Below are 11,994 nucleotides of genomic sequence, written 5' to 3' on the forward strand. Positions count from 1 at the left end.
TAGTAGTGAAGTATGTGGAGGAGATTTTACACAGGACCCAGGTATGTTTCCATAATTAATTACATGGCAAAAAGTTTCATTTCTGGCTCTTTATTTTTATTTTTATTTTTTTTGCATGGGTAGGCACCAGGAATTAAATCAAGAGCTCTGCCTGCTGACCCATTGTGGTCCGCCCCAAATATTCATTTCTGGCTCATTTTTATACCAGAAAAAAACATGGTAAAGTAATAAATAGATCAATTCTTACTTATAAACAAATTCTGGAAATAGTTATTATTAAGTATTAATGAACAAGTTGAACATCTATATAAGAAAATAAAATACCAGCTACAATTTCTGGGTAAACTTAACTAGCTGCCAAATAATGCCATAAATAAACTTGTGCATCTGATGCCCATGCATCAAGTGGAGGTGGTGGGGAAGCAAGGCACTGGGGTCTATGGATAAAATTACCTCTAAAACTAGGAGATTTAAAAGCAGAAAAACACACAGGAAAAAGAACTTCCCCATCTTAAAAAAAATCTATAACAGTATTTATGAGTTTGCTATAATTAATAGATTTAATAGTGAGATTAGACCTGAAAAAGATAAAATGGTGCAAATAAGCCCCTATAAACAGTGTTTTCGATATAAAATACCTTACACTTTACCAGGCAGTTTGAGATGACACTATCTTTGCATAGGAAAAACAGCATGCTAGCATTTATATTGATAAGTCTATTATCAGGAAATATAAATAAGACTTTCAAGAGTTTATAATCAGAATGTATAGCAAATGTGAACATAAATTGTAAACAAATTGTGAACAGAATGAGTTTTTAAAAAATTAATAGGCTAAAATTTAGCTAAGGTAATATAGATGAAGACATTCATAGAGTTAAAATTTAAGGGGAAAAGTGTTGAGTGAAGTTTTACTTGGTGTTAGAATTCAAGAATGCGAGAGAACCTAGAAAATATTTTAGGACTAACATCAAGAGACAATGTATGAATTACACTATGGTACTCCTGAGTAAACATTCTTTTCTCAGCCAACACTCTGAAGAGGTCTTGAATGTACATTATCGATGGGCTTCATTTCTTAAAAGGTAGAAAGGTCAAAGATCTCATGAATCTCTCTCATTATTTTTCTTTTGAACAAACAAATAGATCAATCACATAAATTATTTGACTGAACATAACTGGAAAAATTTGTATAATGATTACTAAAACCATCAACAAAAATACATTGGCTTAAGGTTCATAATGCATAGCTGTCAATGAAACCAAAAAAACGTCTCCAAGTTTGATAACTCAAAATCTTTTGAATTAAAAAATGCTATTTTCTAATACTTTCTAACATGCAATATTAACAAGGTCAGTATTTTGCATTGGCACTTATCTTCAAGAAATCATCTCCCAAAGAGAAGTGATTCAAATGATTCTAGTTAACACCAGATTTATAAACCAATAGCCCATATCAGTGCCAAGCTTGTGAAGTACATTGGTTGTTGGATAATTTCAAAACTTAACACAGACTTAAATACTATACTGGTTTCTGACTATATTTCACAAGAGCTACCATATAAAAGCGGAAAATGTGACCCATGTTAGTAAAAATATGTTAAGTTCAACTACAATACACAGCTAACTGTGGAAAATTGGTTGATGTTTAAAATAATTTCTCATTTGTAAAGAAAGTGATTAGAGATTTAGAAGTTTTGATACATGTGACAACATAGATGAACCTTGAAGACATCATGCTGAACAAAACAAGCCAGATAGAAAAGTACAAACAGTGCATGATCCCAAAGATATGAGAAAACTAGAATAAACAAACTCAGAGTTTGTTTATAGAGTCAGAATCCAGAATACATGTTACCAGGGTACAGGATGGGGACAGGAATTAGAAAATTAACTCTTAAGATATACAGGGTTTCTATTTGGGATGATAGGAAAGTTTTGGTAATGGGTGGTGTTGATGGTAGCACCAAACACACTGTAAATGCAACCAACAGCACTGAATTTTATATTGGAATGTGGTTTAAAGGGGGAAATTTTAGGCTATACATATATGACTAGAATAGAAATTTTTTTAAAACTCTCCATGGAATTGCACAATACAAACAGTGAATCCGAAGTTAAACCATGGATGATGGTTAATAGTACAATTACAAAACTGTGTTTTCATCAACTGGAACAATTTACTACCCCAATGCAAGGTGTTAATAATAGGGGGGTATATGGGAACCCTGCAAGATTTTTCTGTAAATTCACAACTTATTAAAAAACAACACACAAACATAATACAAACAGAAAAAAACAATTAAAATGAAATAATTAGTTGTATTTTTATATTACTAAAATCAAGTGAATTTAACAAATGAAACCCACAGACAAAGAGATGATGTAATCCAAGGCAAAAATGTGAAATAGCAGTATGGGACAAACAACAATAAAGGCAGTGTCAATACAATTTAAAATAAATATATTGCTGTAAAATAATTAAATAATTTTCAAGTATACAAAACTTCAGTAATAAAAGTGCTATGTGAATACCTGGTTTTTAAATATTTGTTTAAAAAAATATTCAGTTGATGGTGGAAAAACTAAAAAGTATTATAAAGGCAATAATTACATTAAGCCCTTATTTTATTACTTATTTTATGACTGATGGGTCAAAGGTCTACTTAATTACTATCCTCATGTGATATATACATCATAAATAAGAGGTAAACACAATATGATATCTATCACAAAGACTATTTTACCCTGAACCACAAAAAGATTCTTTTCAAGTTTACTGTGGGTTTTGTTTTTCATCTTATATTCCAGGCACTCAATATTGCTGAATTTTAAACAGATAATATGATTTCCTATAATATTCAATTTACATAACTACCTTTAGTAGTCAATTTGGAAGTAGTTGTTAAAGAAATAAAAACTATTTAAATTAATTAATGTAAACCCTATCACCACCACAATTTAAAGAATTATTTTAATGTGTAAATACTGAATATATAATGTTTGGAAATTAAGTCAATGCATTAGCATAATTTGTCTTGAGATTCTTGATCTGTAAGTGACTAAAAATACATCTGTGTTCTCTGCTTCACTTTATATTTTAGTGACACACACTGAATCTCTTTGCAGTCTTTGATAGTTTTCACAGATTTCACACTTTGAGATTTTTGAAACCTTTTGTGTGAACATCTCATCATCTGAATATGTTCTATCCACTTCTGCATCTGTTTCCTCATCTCTGTCCTTCAGTGGAATTTCAAAACCATAATTCACTGGGTGCTGGTTTACTCTTCTTTTTTGCTTCTGTTAGAGTTTGATATGTCTTTGTCCCACAGACTCATCATCTTGAATCGCTGTTAAGTCATGCATACTGAAATTTCTTAAACCTTCAGCATTGTTCCTTGTCTCTTCACCACTGCAGTGACAGCAGCAGTAGCTGCTGAGTTTAAACCTTGTCATCCAAAGTTATACCATGATTTCATAGCCTCGTTCCTTTGTTTGTATACTATAATCATCAATCTCCCTTTCCTTTGAAGAAAGCCATGGATGAAGGAATTTTCTATATATTAAACTTGCTCCTCTGCTATAGTGAGAGAGCAGCCATATGACAAAAGCAATCTTAAATTCATAGTACAGGGGGAACCAAGCAACCATTTGATCCACTGTTTCAATCACAGTATAAAGATAAAAAAAAATCCAGTACATCATCCATTGAACATATTCCTTCATGTTTTTTGTTTCACAGATTTCTATGAATAATACACAGGATGAAGCATTCCAAACACCAACACCACAACTCTGGAGACCACCCAGGAAACCATCTTCCCTGGGACTTGGGCCTCACCTCTGGGGGGTGGAGCACTGGGCACTGCAGACCAGGCTGCCAATAGCAGGCCACATGCTCACTGGCTCCTCACACTGCCCAAGCCTGGTTCGCATCTCAGGAGCCAGACCAGCTCTGTGTGCAGCAGCAAAAGTTCCACAGTGGGTCAATTATCTTTTAAATTTGCTAATTCTTTCTTCTGATTGTTCAAATCTGCTGTTGAATCCATCCAGGGAATTTTTCATTTCCTTATTGTATTTTTCAGCACCAGAATATCTCTTTGGTCCCTTTTTAAGTTGCTTTCTCTTTACTGAAATTCCCATTTTTTTTCATATATGGTGATCCTGGTTTTCTTTTTTCTTTGTCCTTCATTTCCTTTATTGCTTTGAGTATATTTTACAGTTATTTTAAAACCTTTCCTTTGTAAATCAAATGTCTGGGTTTCCTCAGGGATGGTTTTGGATGCATTATTTTATTTTGTTCCATTAATGGGCCATCTTTTGCTGTTTCTTCATATTCTTTGTGTTGTCTTGTTTAAATCTGAACTTAGGAATATTTACCCTGGAAATCAAACTCTCTCTCCCTTCCATGGGGTTTTTATTCCCTTGTTTAAGGCTGTAATAATCAATTTGTTTAGCAATTTTTGCTGACTTTGCTCCAACTTCCACTGCTTGGGGGAAGTACCCATAGATTTCAACTTCACAGTATGCTGAAAATGAAATTAGTTCCTTTGAGAAAGGACTTAGAGCTCTCTGTTTTCTAGTCTCTTTTTATTTCTGGAAAAAAATCTCTTACCATGGCTTTGGTGCTGGGTGAAGAGACAATAGCATACTTTATTCTCAGTGATGCCCAAGAACTGAACTCTTAGTCAATGGAGAGGGGTATTGACTTCCATCTCTCAACACTGAACCTCTGCCCCATGAGCCAAGGTCAGGGTGATAAGAGCACCACTATTCTCAGTGACACTGCACCCAAGGTAGAGTCTCCATCCTATCAGTTAGGCTATACAGAATAAATAAGTGTCCACCTCTTGACCTCATTCACCCAGAACTTAGCCTCAGGAATAGGTTGCAGGGTAGGATGAAAAATGTTGATTCCTGCTGCTCCAAGGAAGATAGCCCACTCACTGATAGCTGGGGGGAGAGGGAACCATGTGTTCTTGGCTGTCAGTTTGGTGTGCAGTTTCTCTCTCACTGATCTGGAAGGAAGAGGGGGATAGCACAGGTCTTGGTTCAAATGCCACAGACTCATCACTGCTCTTACAGAGTGTTAGTAGATTATCTTGAATAAATGTTTGTTCATTTGCTATATGTTCATAGGGTAATTTCCTGGGACTTTAAATGGTTGTATTTTTAAAATAATTTTCCTTAGTTTCATTGAGAAACAGGTCTGCAGAACACCTCACACTGTCATACAAGAAATGAAACTACTAAATAAAATGAAAACCATACAACTAACGAGGAAACAGAAGGAGAAAATGAAATAATAGGAAATATTTGAATAACATAAAAGAAGTCAAGAAATGAAAAAAATAAACAAAAACCAGATTGGACAAATAGATAATATACAGTACAATGGTAAACTGAAAATCAGCTGAATCAGTAATTACATTAAAAACCAGTGAAGTAAAAAGACAAAACTATCAGACACAATTTTTTAAGAAAATCAACTATATGCAGCTTATGAGAGACATGCTGAAAATATAAGAAAATTAGAAAGTAAAAGGAGAGAAAAAAAAGCTAATGAAAGGAAAGCTGGTGCACCTTTAACAATGTTAGATAGAATATACTTCAAGGTAAGAAATATTATTTGAGATAAAGAGGGACATTTCATAATGGTAAAAGGGTCAATCCAAAAAAATTCTGTAGCAATCCTAAATTTCTATGTGACTAATAATACATCTTCAAATATATATGGCAATAGTGGGCAGAACAGAAAGGAAAAATAGAGAAATCCAAAATCATATTTGCAGATTTTAATATACCTCTTTTAGTATCTAATGATAAAAAATATCATTAAAAATGCCCATTGTCAATACTATTATTCAACATTGTACTAGAAGACCTAGCTGGAGTGATTAGACAGGAGAAAAAAATAAAAGGCATCCAAATATGAAAGGAAGAAATAAGACATTCATTATTTTCAGATGACTTAGAAAAACTTTAGAAATCTATGACAAAGTCACTTGAGCTAATAAAGAGATTTAGAAAAGTGGTGGGATACAAGACTAATACACAAAAATCAGTAATGTTCCTATACACAAGCAATGACCTATCTGAGGAGACAATTAAGGAAAGAATTCCATTCAAAATAGTGACCAAAGGAATCCAGTATCTAGGAATAAGCCTACTCAGGGATGTCAAGTACTTCTATACAGAAAAATATTAAAAATTTCTTTAAGAAATAAAAAGTGACCTAAATAGATGGAAAGACATTCCATGATCATGGATAGGAAGATTGAATGTCATTAAGATGTCAATTCTACCCAAACTGATCTGCAGATTCAATGCAATACCAATCAAAATCCCAACAACCTACTTTGAAGACTTGGAAAAAAGTGGTTATCTGATTTATTTGGAAGGAAAATAGACCCCAAATAGCTAAAGATATCTTTAAAAAGAAATGCAATGTGGGAGGACTATCACTTCCTGACTTTAAAGCTTACTATAAAGCCTCAGTGATCAAAACAGCATGGTACTGCCACAAAGATAGAAGTATTGACCAATGAAATAGAATCAAGAGTGCAGAGATAAACCACCAAATCTATGGCCAGTGGATTTTCAATAAGGTTCCCAAATCCACTGAACTGAGACAAAATAGTCTTTTCAATGAATGGGCATGGAAGAATTGGATATCAATAGCCAAAATGATGAAGGAGGATCCCTGCCTCATACCTTATACAAAAATTAATTCAAAATGGAAGGGTACATGAGTAGTTCAGTGGTAGAATGCTTGCTTTCCGTTTAGGAGATCCAGGTTCAATTCCCAGTCCATATACCCCCCACCAGAAAAAATAGATTAAAGATCTAAATGTAAGAGTCAGCACCATAAAACTTCTGGAAGAAAATGCATAGAAACATCTTCAAGATCTAGTAATAGGAGGCAGTTTCTTAAATTTTACACCTAAAGCACAAGCAACAAAAGAAAAAAATAGATAAATAGAACGCCTAAAGATCAAAAACTTCTGTGCCTCAAAAAACTTTATCAAAAAGGTGAAGAGGCAACCAACCCAATGGGAGAAAATATTTGGAAACCACCTATTGAATAAAGGCTTGATATCTTGTATACATAAAGAAATTATACAGCTCAACAACAAAAGAACAAAGAACCCAATTACAAAATGGGCAGAGGACATGAAAAGACACTTTTCAGAAGAGCAAATACAGATAGCTAATAAGCAGATGAAGCGATGCTAATTTTCATTAGCTATAAGGAAAATGCAAATCAAGATAACAATGGGATATCACTTCACACCTGTAAGAATGGCTGCTATTAAACAAACAGAAAACTACAAATGTTGGGGAGGATGTGGAGAAATTGGAACACTTATTCACTGTTGGTGGGAATGTATAATGGTGCAGCCATTGTGGAAAACAGTTTGGTGATTCCTCAGAAAACTAAATATTGAGTTGCTTTATGACCCAGCAATAGCAATACTCGATATATACCCACAAGAGTTGAAACCAGTGACACAAACAGACATTTGTACACCAATGTTCATAGCAGCACTATTCACAATTGCCAAAAGATGGAAACAATCTAAGTGCCTATCAACAAATGAGGGGATAAACAAAATGTGGTATATACATACAATGGAATATTATGCAGAAGTAAGACGAAATGAGGTCCCAAAGCATATGTGAATGAATCTTAAGAACATAATGCTGAGTGAAATAAGTCAGACATAAAAGGACATATACTGTGTGATTTTGCTATTATGACTCTGGTAAAGGTAATCTCAGAGGTTATACTCAAGAATACAGCAGATTTAGAGGTATACAAAAGCTAGAGATGGAGGAAAGGCTACCCAAAGAGATTGAATCTAAATGCAAGGAAATGGATAGAAGATGGTAACTACTTAGCAGGATTCTAAGTAACTTTGCTATATGAAGGTGAATATGATTGAAAGAGGATGTATAGCAGCATGTAACCCACTGATTAAATCTACAATTTTAAATAAGTTCTTGCATGAGCTATTTCAATGGTTTGATAGTGGACAAAGAGTCAATAGTTGAGGGATATGGGGGAGAACTAAAACTGCATGCTATGGCCAATAGTTAATAAGAAGACATCAACAGTACCACAGCACAGCACTACCAGGGGCAACTAGTTGGGGGGAAGGGACAAGTGATAAGGGGTAGAATTGATTTGATCATTGGTGACATTGTGTTTGTCAGCTCTTTGTCATTATGGACCAGGGAAAATTGTCTAAAATTGAGAGTGCTGATGATTGTACAACCAGGCAAAGATGCTATAAGACATAGTTTGTCTATTTTGGACATTATCTGTGATGTCCAATAGATGGAGGGAGCTGAAGGATACAATGACTGAGAAGTACAAGGGCGAATGGTGATACATTTATATGATGAAACTTGGTGCGGCTACAAAAAGGAAAGATGTCAAGAGGCACACAATGAACTGAATAAACCTTGGGAAAAATGTGGTGTGCAAAATAAGCCAGAAATGAAATAGCAAATATACAAAGGTTTCTTTCAGAAAACACTTATAAGAAAATGGGAGCCTAGATTGTGGGCCCTTACAGCAGCCACATTTGGTCTGAAGTTCTAGATGTATTTCTGGATTCTGAGACACTGAACTATATGTGTATCAACTGGTATTTCCTGGAACTTTGAGTAACTCTGTGCCATCTAAGACCCAGAAATGAAGTGCTGCAGCCCTGAAAGTTAGCATAGTTAATATAATATATATAATACATAATAACAGTTAAAGTAACAAAAAAAGGGATCAGGCCCCAATTAGAGTTTAAAACAAAGCCAGTCTGGTTGGGTTTAAGGTAAATTAGAATGCAGGGTAAAGGATGATAGTGTATGCACTCTATATCTTCAGTTATTGTATGAGACCAAAGGAAGAGAGGTTTATTATGACTAGAACCTAAATTTTCTGTAACACATACTATAAATCAACCTCTCTTGATAACGCATTTAAACAACCCAAACTCCTATAGTCCAGAACAGGAACAAGGTTTTGTAATTCTATATAGCGTAATATCATACCAGGATTATATATCTCAGACTATGGTAGGCTGATAATTAAAAAGTATTGGTAGAGTCCCTTGAGGACCCAAATGGGAAAATGTATATATATATATAACTATTAAACTCTCCCACCTGGGAAATCTTAGGTACCCTCTCAACCATTGGGAATCTCAAGAAAATAGGCCAAACCCTGGATTTTGAGGCTTGACCATATAAGACTTATTTCTGTAAGTCTATACCTATAACAAGGCCTAAGAGTTGCTTCCAGGAAGCCTCTTTGTGGCTCAGATGTGGACATTCTCTCTCTAAGCCCAACTCTGCAAGGAAAATCATTGCCCTTCCCTCTAAGTAAGATAAGCCATTCAGGGGTGAAAATCTCCCTGACAACATGGGGTGTGACTTCTGGGAGGAATCTGGCCCTGTCATCTACAATGCCTTCCTGACCAAAAGGGGGAAAAGAAGTGTAGTAAAATAAGGCATCAATGACCAAGAGAGACCAAATGGAGTCAAGAGACCATTCTGGTGACTACTTTTATGCAAGCTTCAGTGTGCTAATTGCCATGGTTTGCTAAACTCCAATCAACATCACTTCTGCTAAGAACACCTAGGGCTTGAACTAAGACTCTATGAAGTTTTCATGTATTAGATTTGCCTTCCTGGAATATATAATTTCCAGAAGGCTCCTAGGTCAGATAAATTCTGAAACTCAGAGAGACCAATCTCTCCAAGATTATCAATTACTTACATTCCCCTATCCTTTAGTGTAGACACCCTTCTCAACAGAAGGTCAGAACAAGCACTGCCCACAGATCTTTATAGATTGGGGGAAGGATTAAAGGAGAAAGAGGAGGTATAACAGAGAAGATGGGATTTAACAAAGAAGTATGGATGCTAAATCACTATATTAATATCCCTTCTAACCTTCAGTGTTTTGGAGCAGATAGAAGCAAAAATCTGAGATGGTAGAATGGTTGCCTATGACAAACTCTGGGATCTGTTCTGTAACTACTTGTTGAAGTGTGCTTTGAAAATTATTGCTTTCTTCTTTCTTTACTTTGTATACATGCTATATTTTATAATTTTAAAACTTTAAAAAGCTTTTTGAAATATTATTAAAGATGTAGATGATAAACAAGATTAATAAACTTGACATGATTAACGTATTAGATCACAGCAATCAACAACTGCAATTTAAACATTCTTTTCAAGTGAATATAAGACTTTTTGCAAAATAGACCATACATTAGGCCATTAGGCAAGTCTCAAAGAAGTTCAAATATTTAAAAGCATACATAAACTGAAACCTCTAAATATAGTGGATTAAACTAGAAATAAAATTCTAAATGTTTTAGAATTAACCCATACATTTCTGAATAATCCATGGGTCAAAAAATTTCAAGGTAAATTAGAAAATATATGAACTACAAGCTAATGAAGATACAACATATCAAAAGTTTGGGGCACTCAGTTCTTAGAAAGAGATAGCCATAAATACACATATTAGAAAATAAATAAGGCTGAAAAAACAGTCATCTAAATATCCATTTCAAAAAACCAGAAAAAAAATAATTCAGGGCGGGCCGCGGTGGCTCAGCGGGCAAGAGTGCTTGCCTGCCATGCCGGAGGACCCCGGTTCGATTCCCGGCCCCAGCCCATGTAAAAAACAAACAAACAAACAAAATATAATAAAACAAGAAAATGTTTAAAGATGTTTCCCTTTCTTCCTCCCATCCTTCCTTCCTTCTCTGTCTTTCCTTCCCTTCCTCCCTCTAAAAAAAAAAAAAAAAAAAAAAAAAATAATTCAAACCCAAAAAAAGAATAAAAGAAATAATAAAGATAAGAGCAGAGCTCAGTGATACAGAAAAGAATTGTACAATAGAGAAAATTAGCAAAGCCAAAGGATTTTCCTTGAAGAGATAGAAAAAATCAATAAACTACTAGCAAAACTGACAAGAAAAAGAGATAGCACAATTATAAATATCAGAAATGAAAAAGAAGGCATCATTACAAGTCCAAAAGACATTAAATTTATAAGAAGAAGGTATCATGAATAAGTCCATGCTAACAGATATAGAAGAAATGGACAAATCCAATTAAAACCCAATTTACTCCAAGTGACACAAAAAGAAAAAGAAAATCTGAATACTATGTTAAATAAATAGAACCAATGATTTAAAACTTCCCAAAGGAAACTTCAAATCCAAATAGCTTTATAAATGATTTCTTTCAAATATTTAAGGAAGCAGTAACACCAATAGTACACAAATACTTTCAGAGGATAGAAAAAAAATGTGGAATACTTACAAACTCATTTTCTGAGGCCACCAAAACCTTAATCCCACAATTTTACACTGATATTTTAGGAAAAGAAAATTATATGTCAATCCCTCTCAGTAAAATTTCTAAAGAAAACATTATCAAATTGATTCCACCAATATTTAAAAAGAATAATGCAAGATGAACAAATGGGGCTTGTTTTAATAATGCAAGGTTGGTTTGACCTTTTAAAATCAATCAATGCAATTTACCACTTCAACAGAATAAAAAAAAATCATGTCAACTCAATAAATGCAGAAAAATAATTGATAAAATTCAGCACATATCAAGGATTGAAACCCTAAACAAAACAGGAAGAGAATAGAACTTTTTTCATATAATAAAGAGTATTTTAAAATACTTAAGACAAGCATCAGACATAATGGTGAAATACCAAAACCATCATCTCTGCAGAAAGAAGGAAAAAAGGAAGCACTTCATCACATTTTTTACTTCACACTGAACAGGAAGTTCTGTCCAGTGTATTACGGTGAGAAAAATAAATAGAAGATATAAATACATGAAAGGAATAATTAAACTGTCATTCACAGACTACAGGCATACCTCATTTTCTTACACTTCACTTTATTGCACATTGCAGATTTTGCATTTTTTACAATTTGAAAATTTGTTTCAACT

At 34.0% G+C, this 11,994-nt stretch overlaps 1 pseudogene; it reads right to left on the reverse strand.

The window, feature by feature from the left end:
- Window positions 1-3,062: 3,062 nt before the first annotated feature.
- LOC143670827 (receptor expression-enhancing protein 3 pseudogene) lies at window positions 3,063-3,821 on the reverse strand (annotated as a pseudogene).
- Between the last annotated feature and the right edge of the window lie 8,173 nt (window positions 3,822-11,994).

The sequence above is a fragment of the Tamandua tetradactyla genome, chromosome X (genome assembly GCF_023851605.1).
Source record: "Tamandua tetradactyla isolate mTamTet1 chromosome X, mTamTet1.pri, whole genome shotgun sequence".
Classification (NCBI taxonomy): domain Eukaryota; kingdom Metazoa; phylum Chordata; class Mammalia; order Pilosa; family Myrmecophagidae; genus Tamandua; species Tamandua tetradactyla.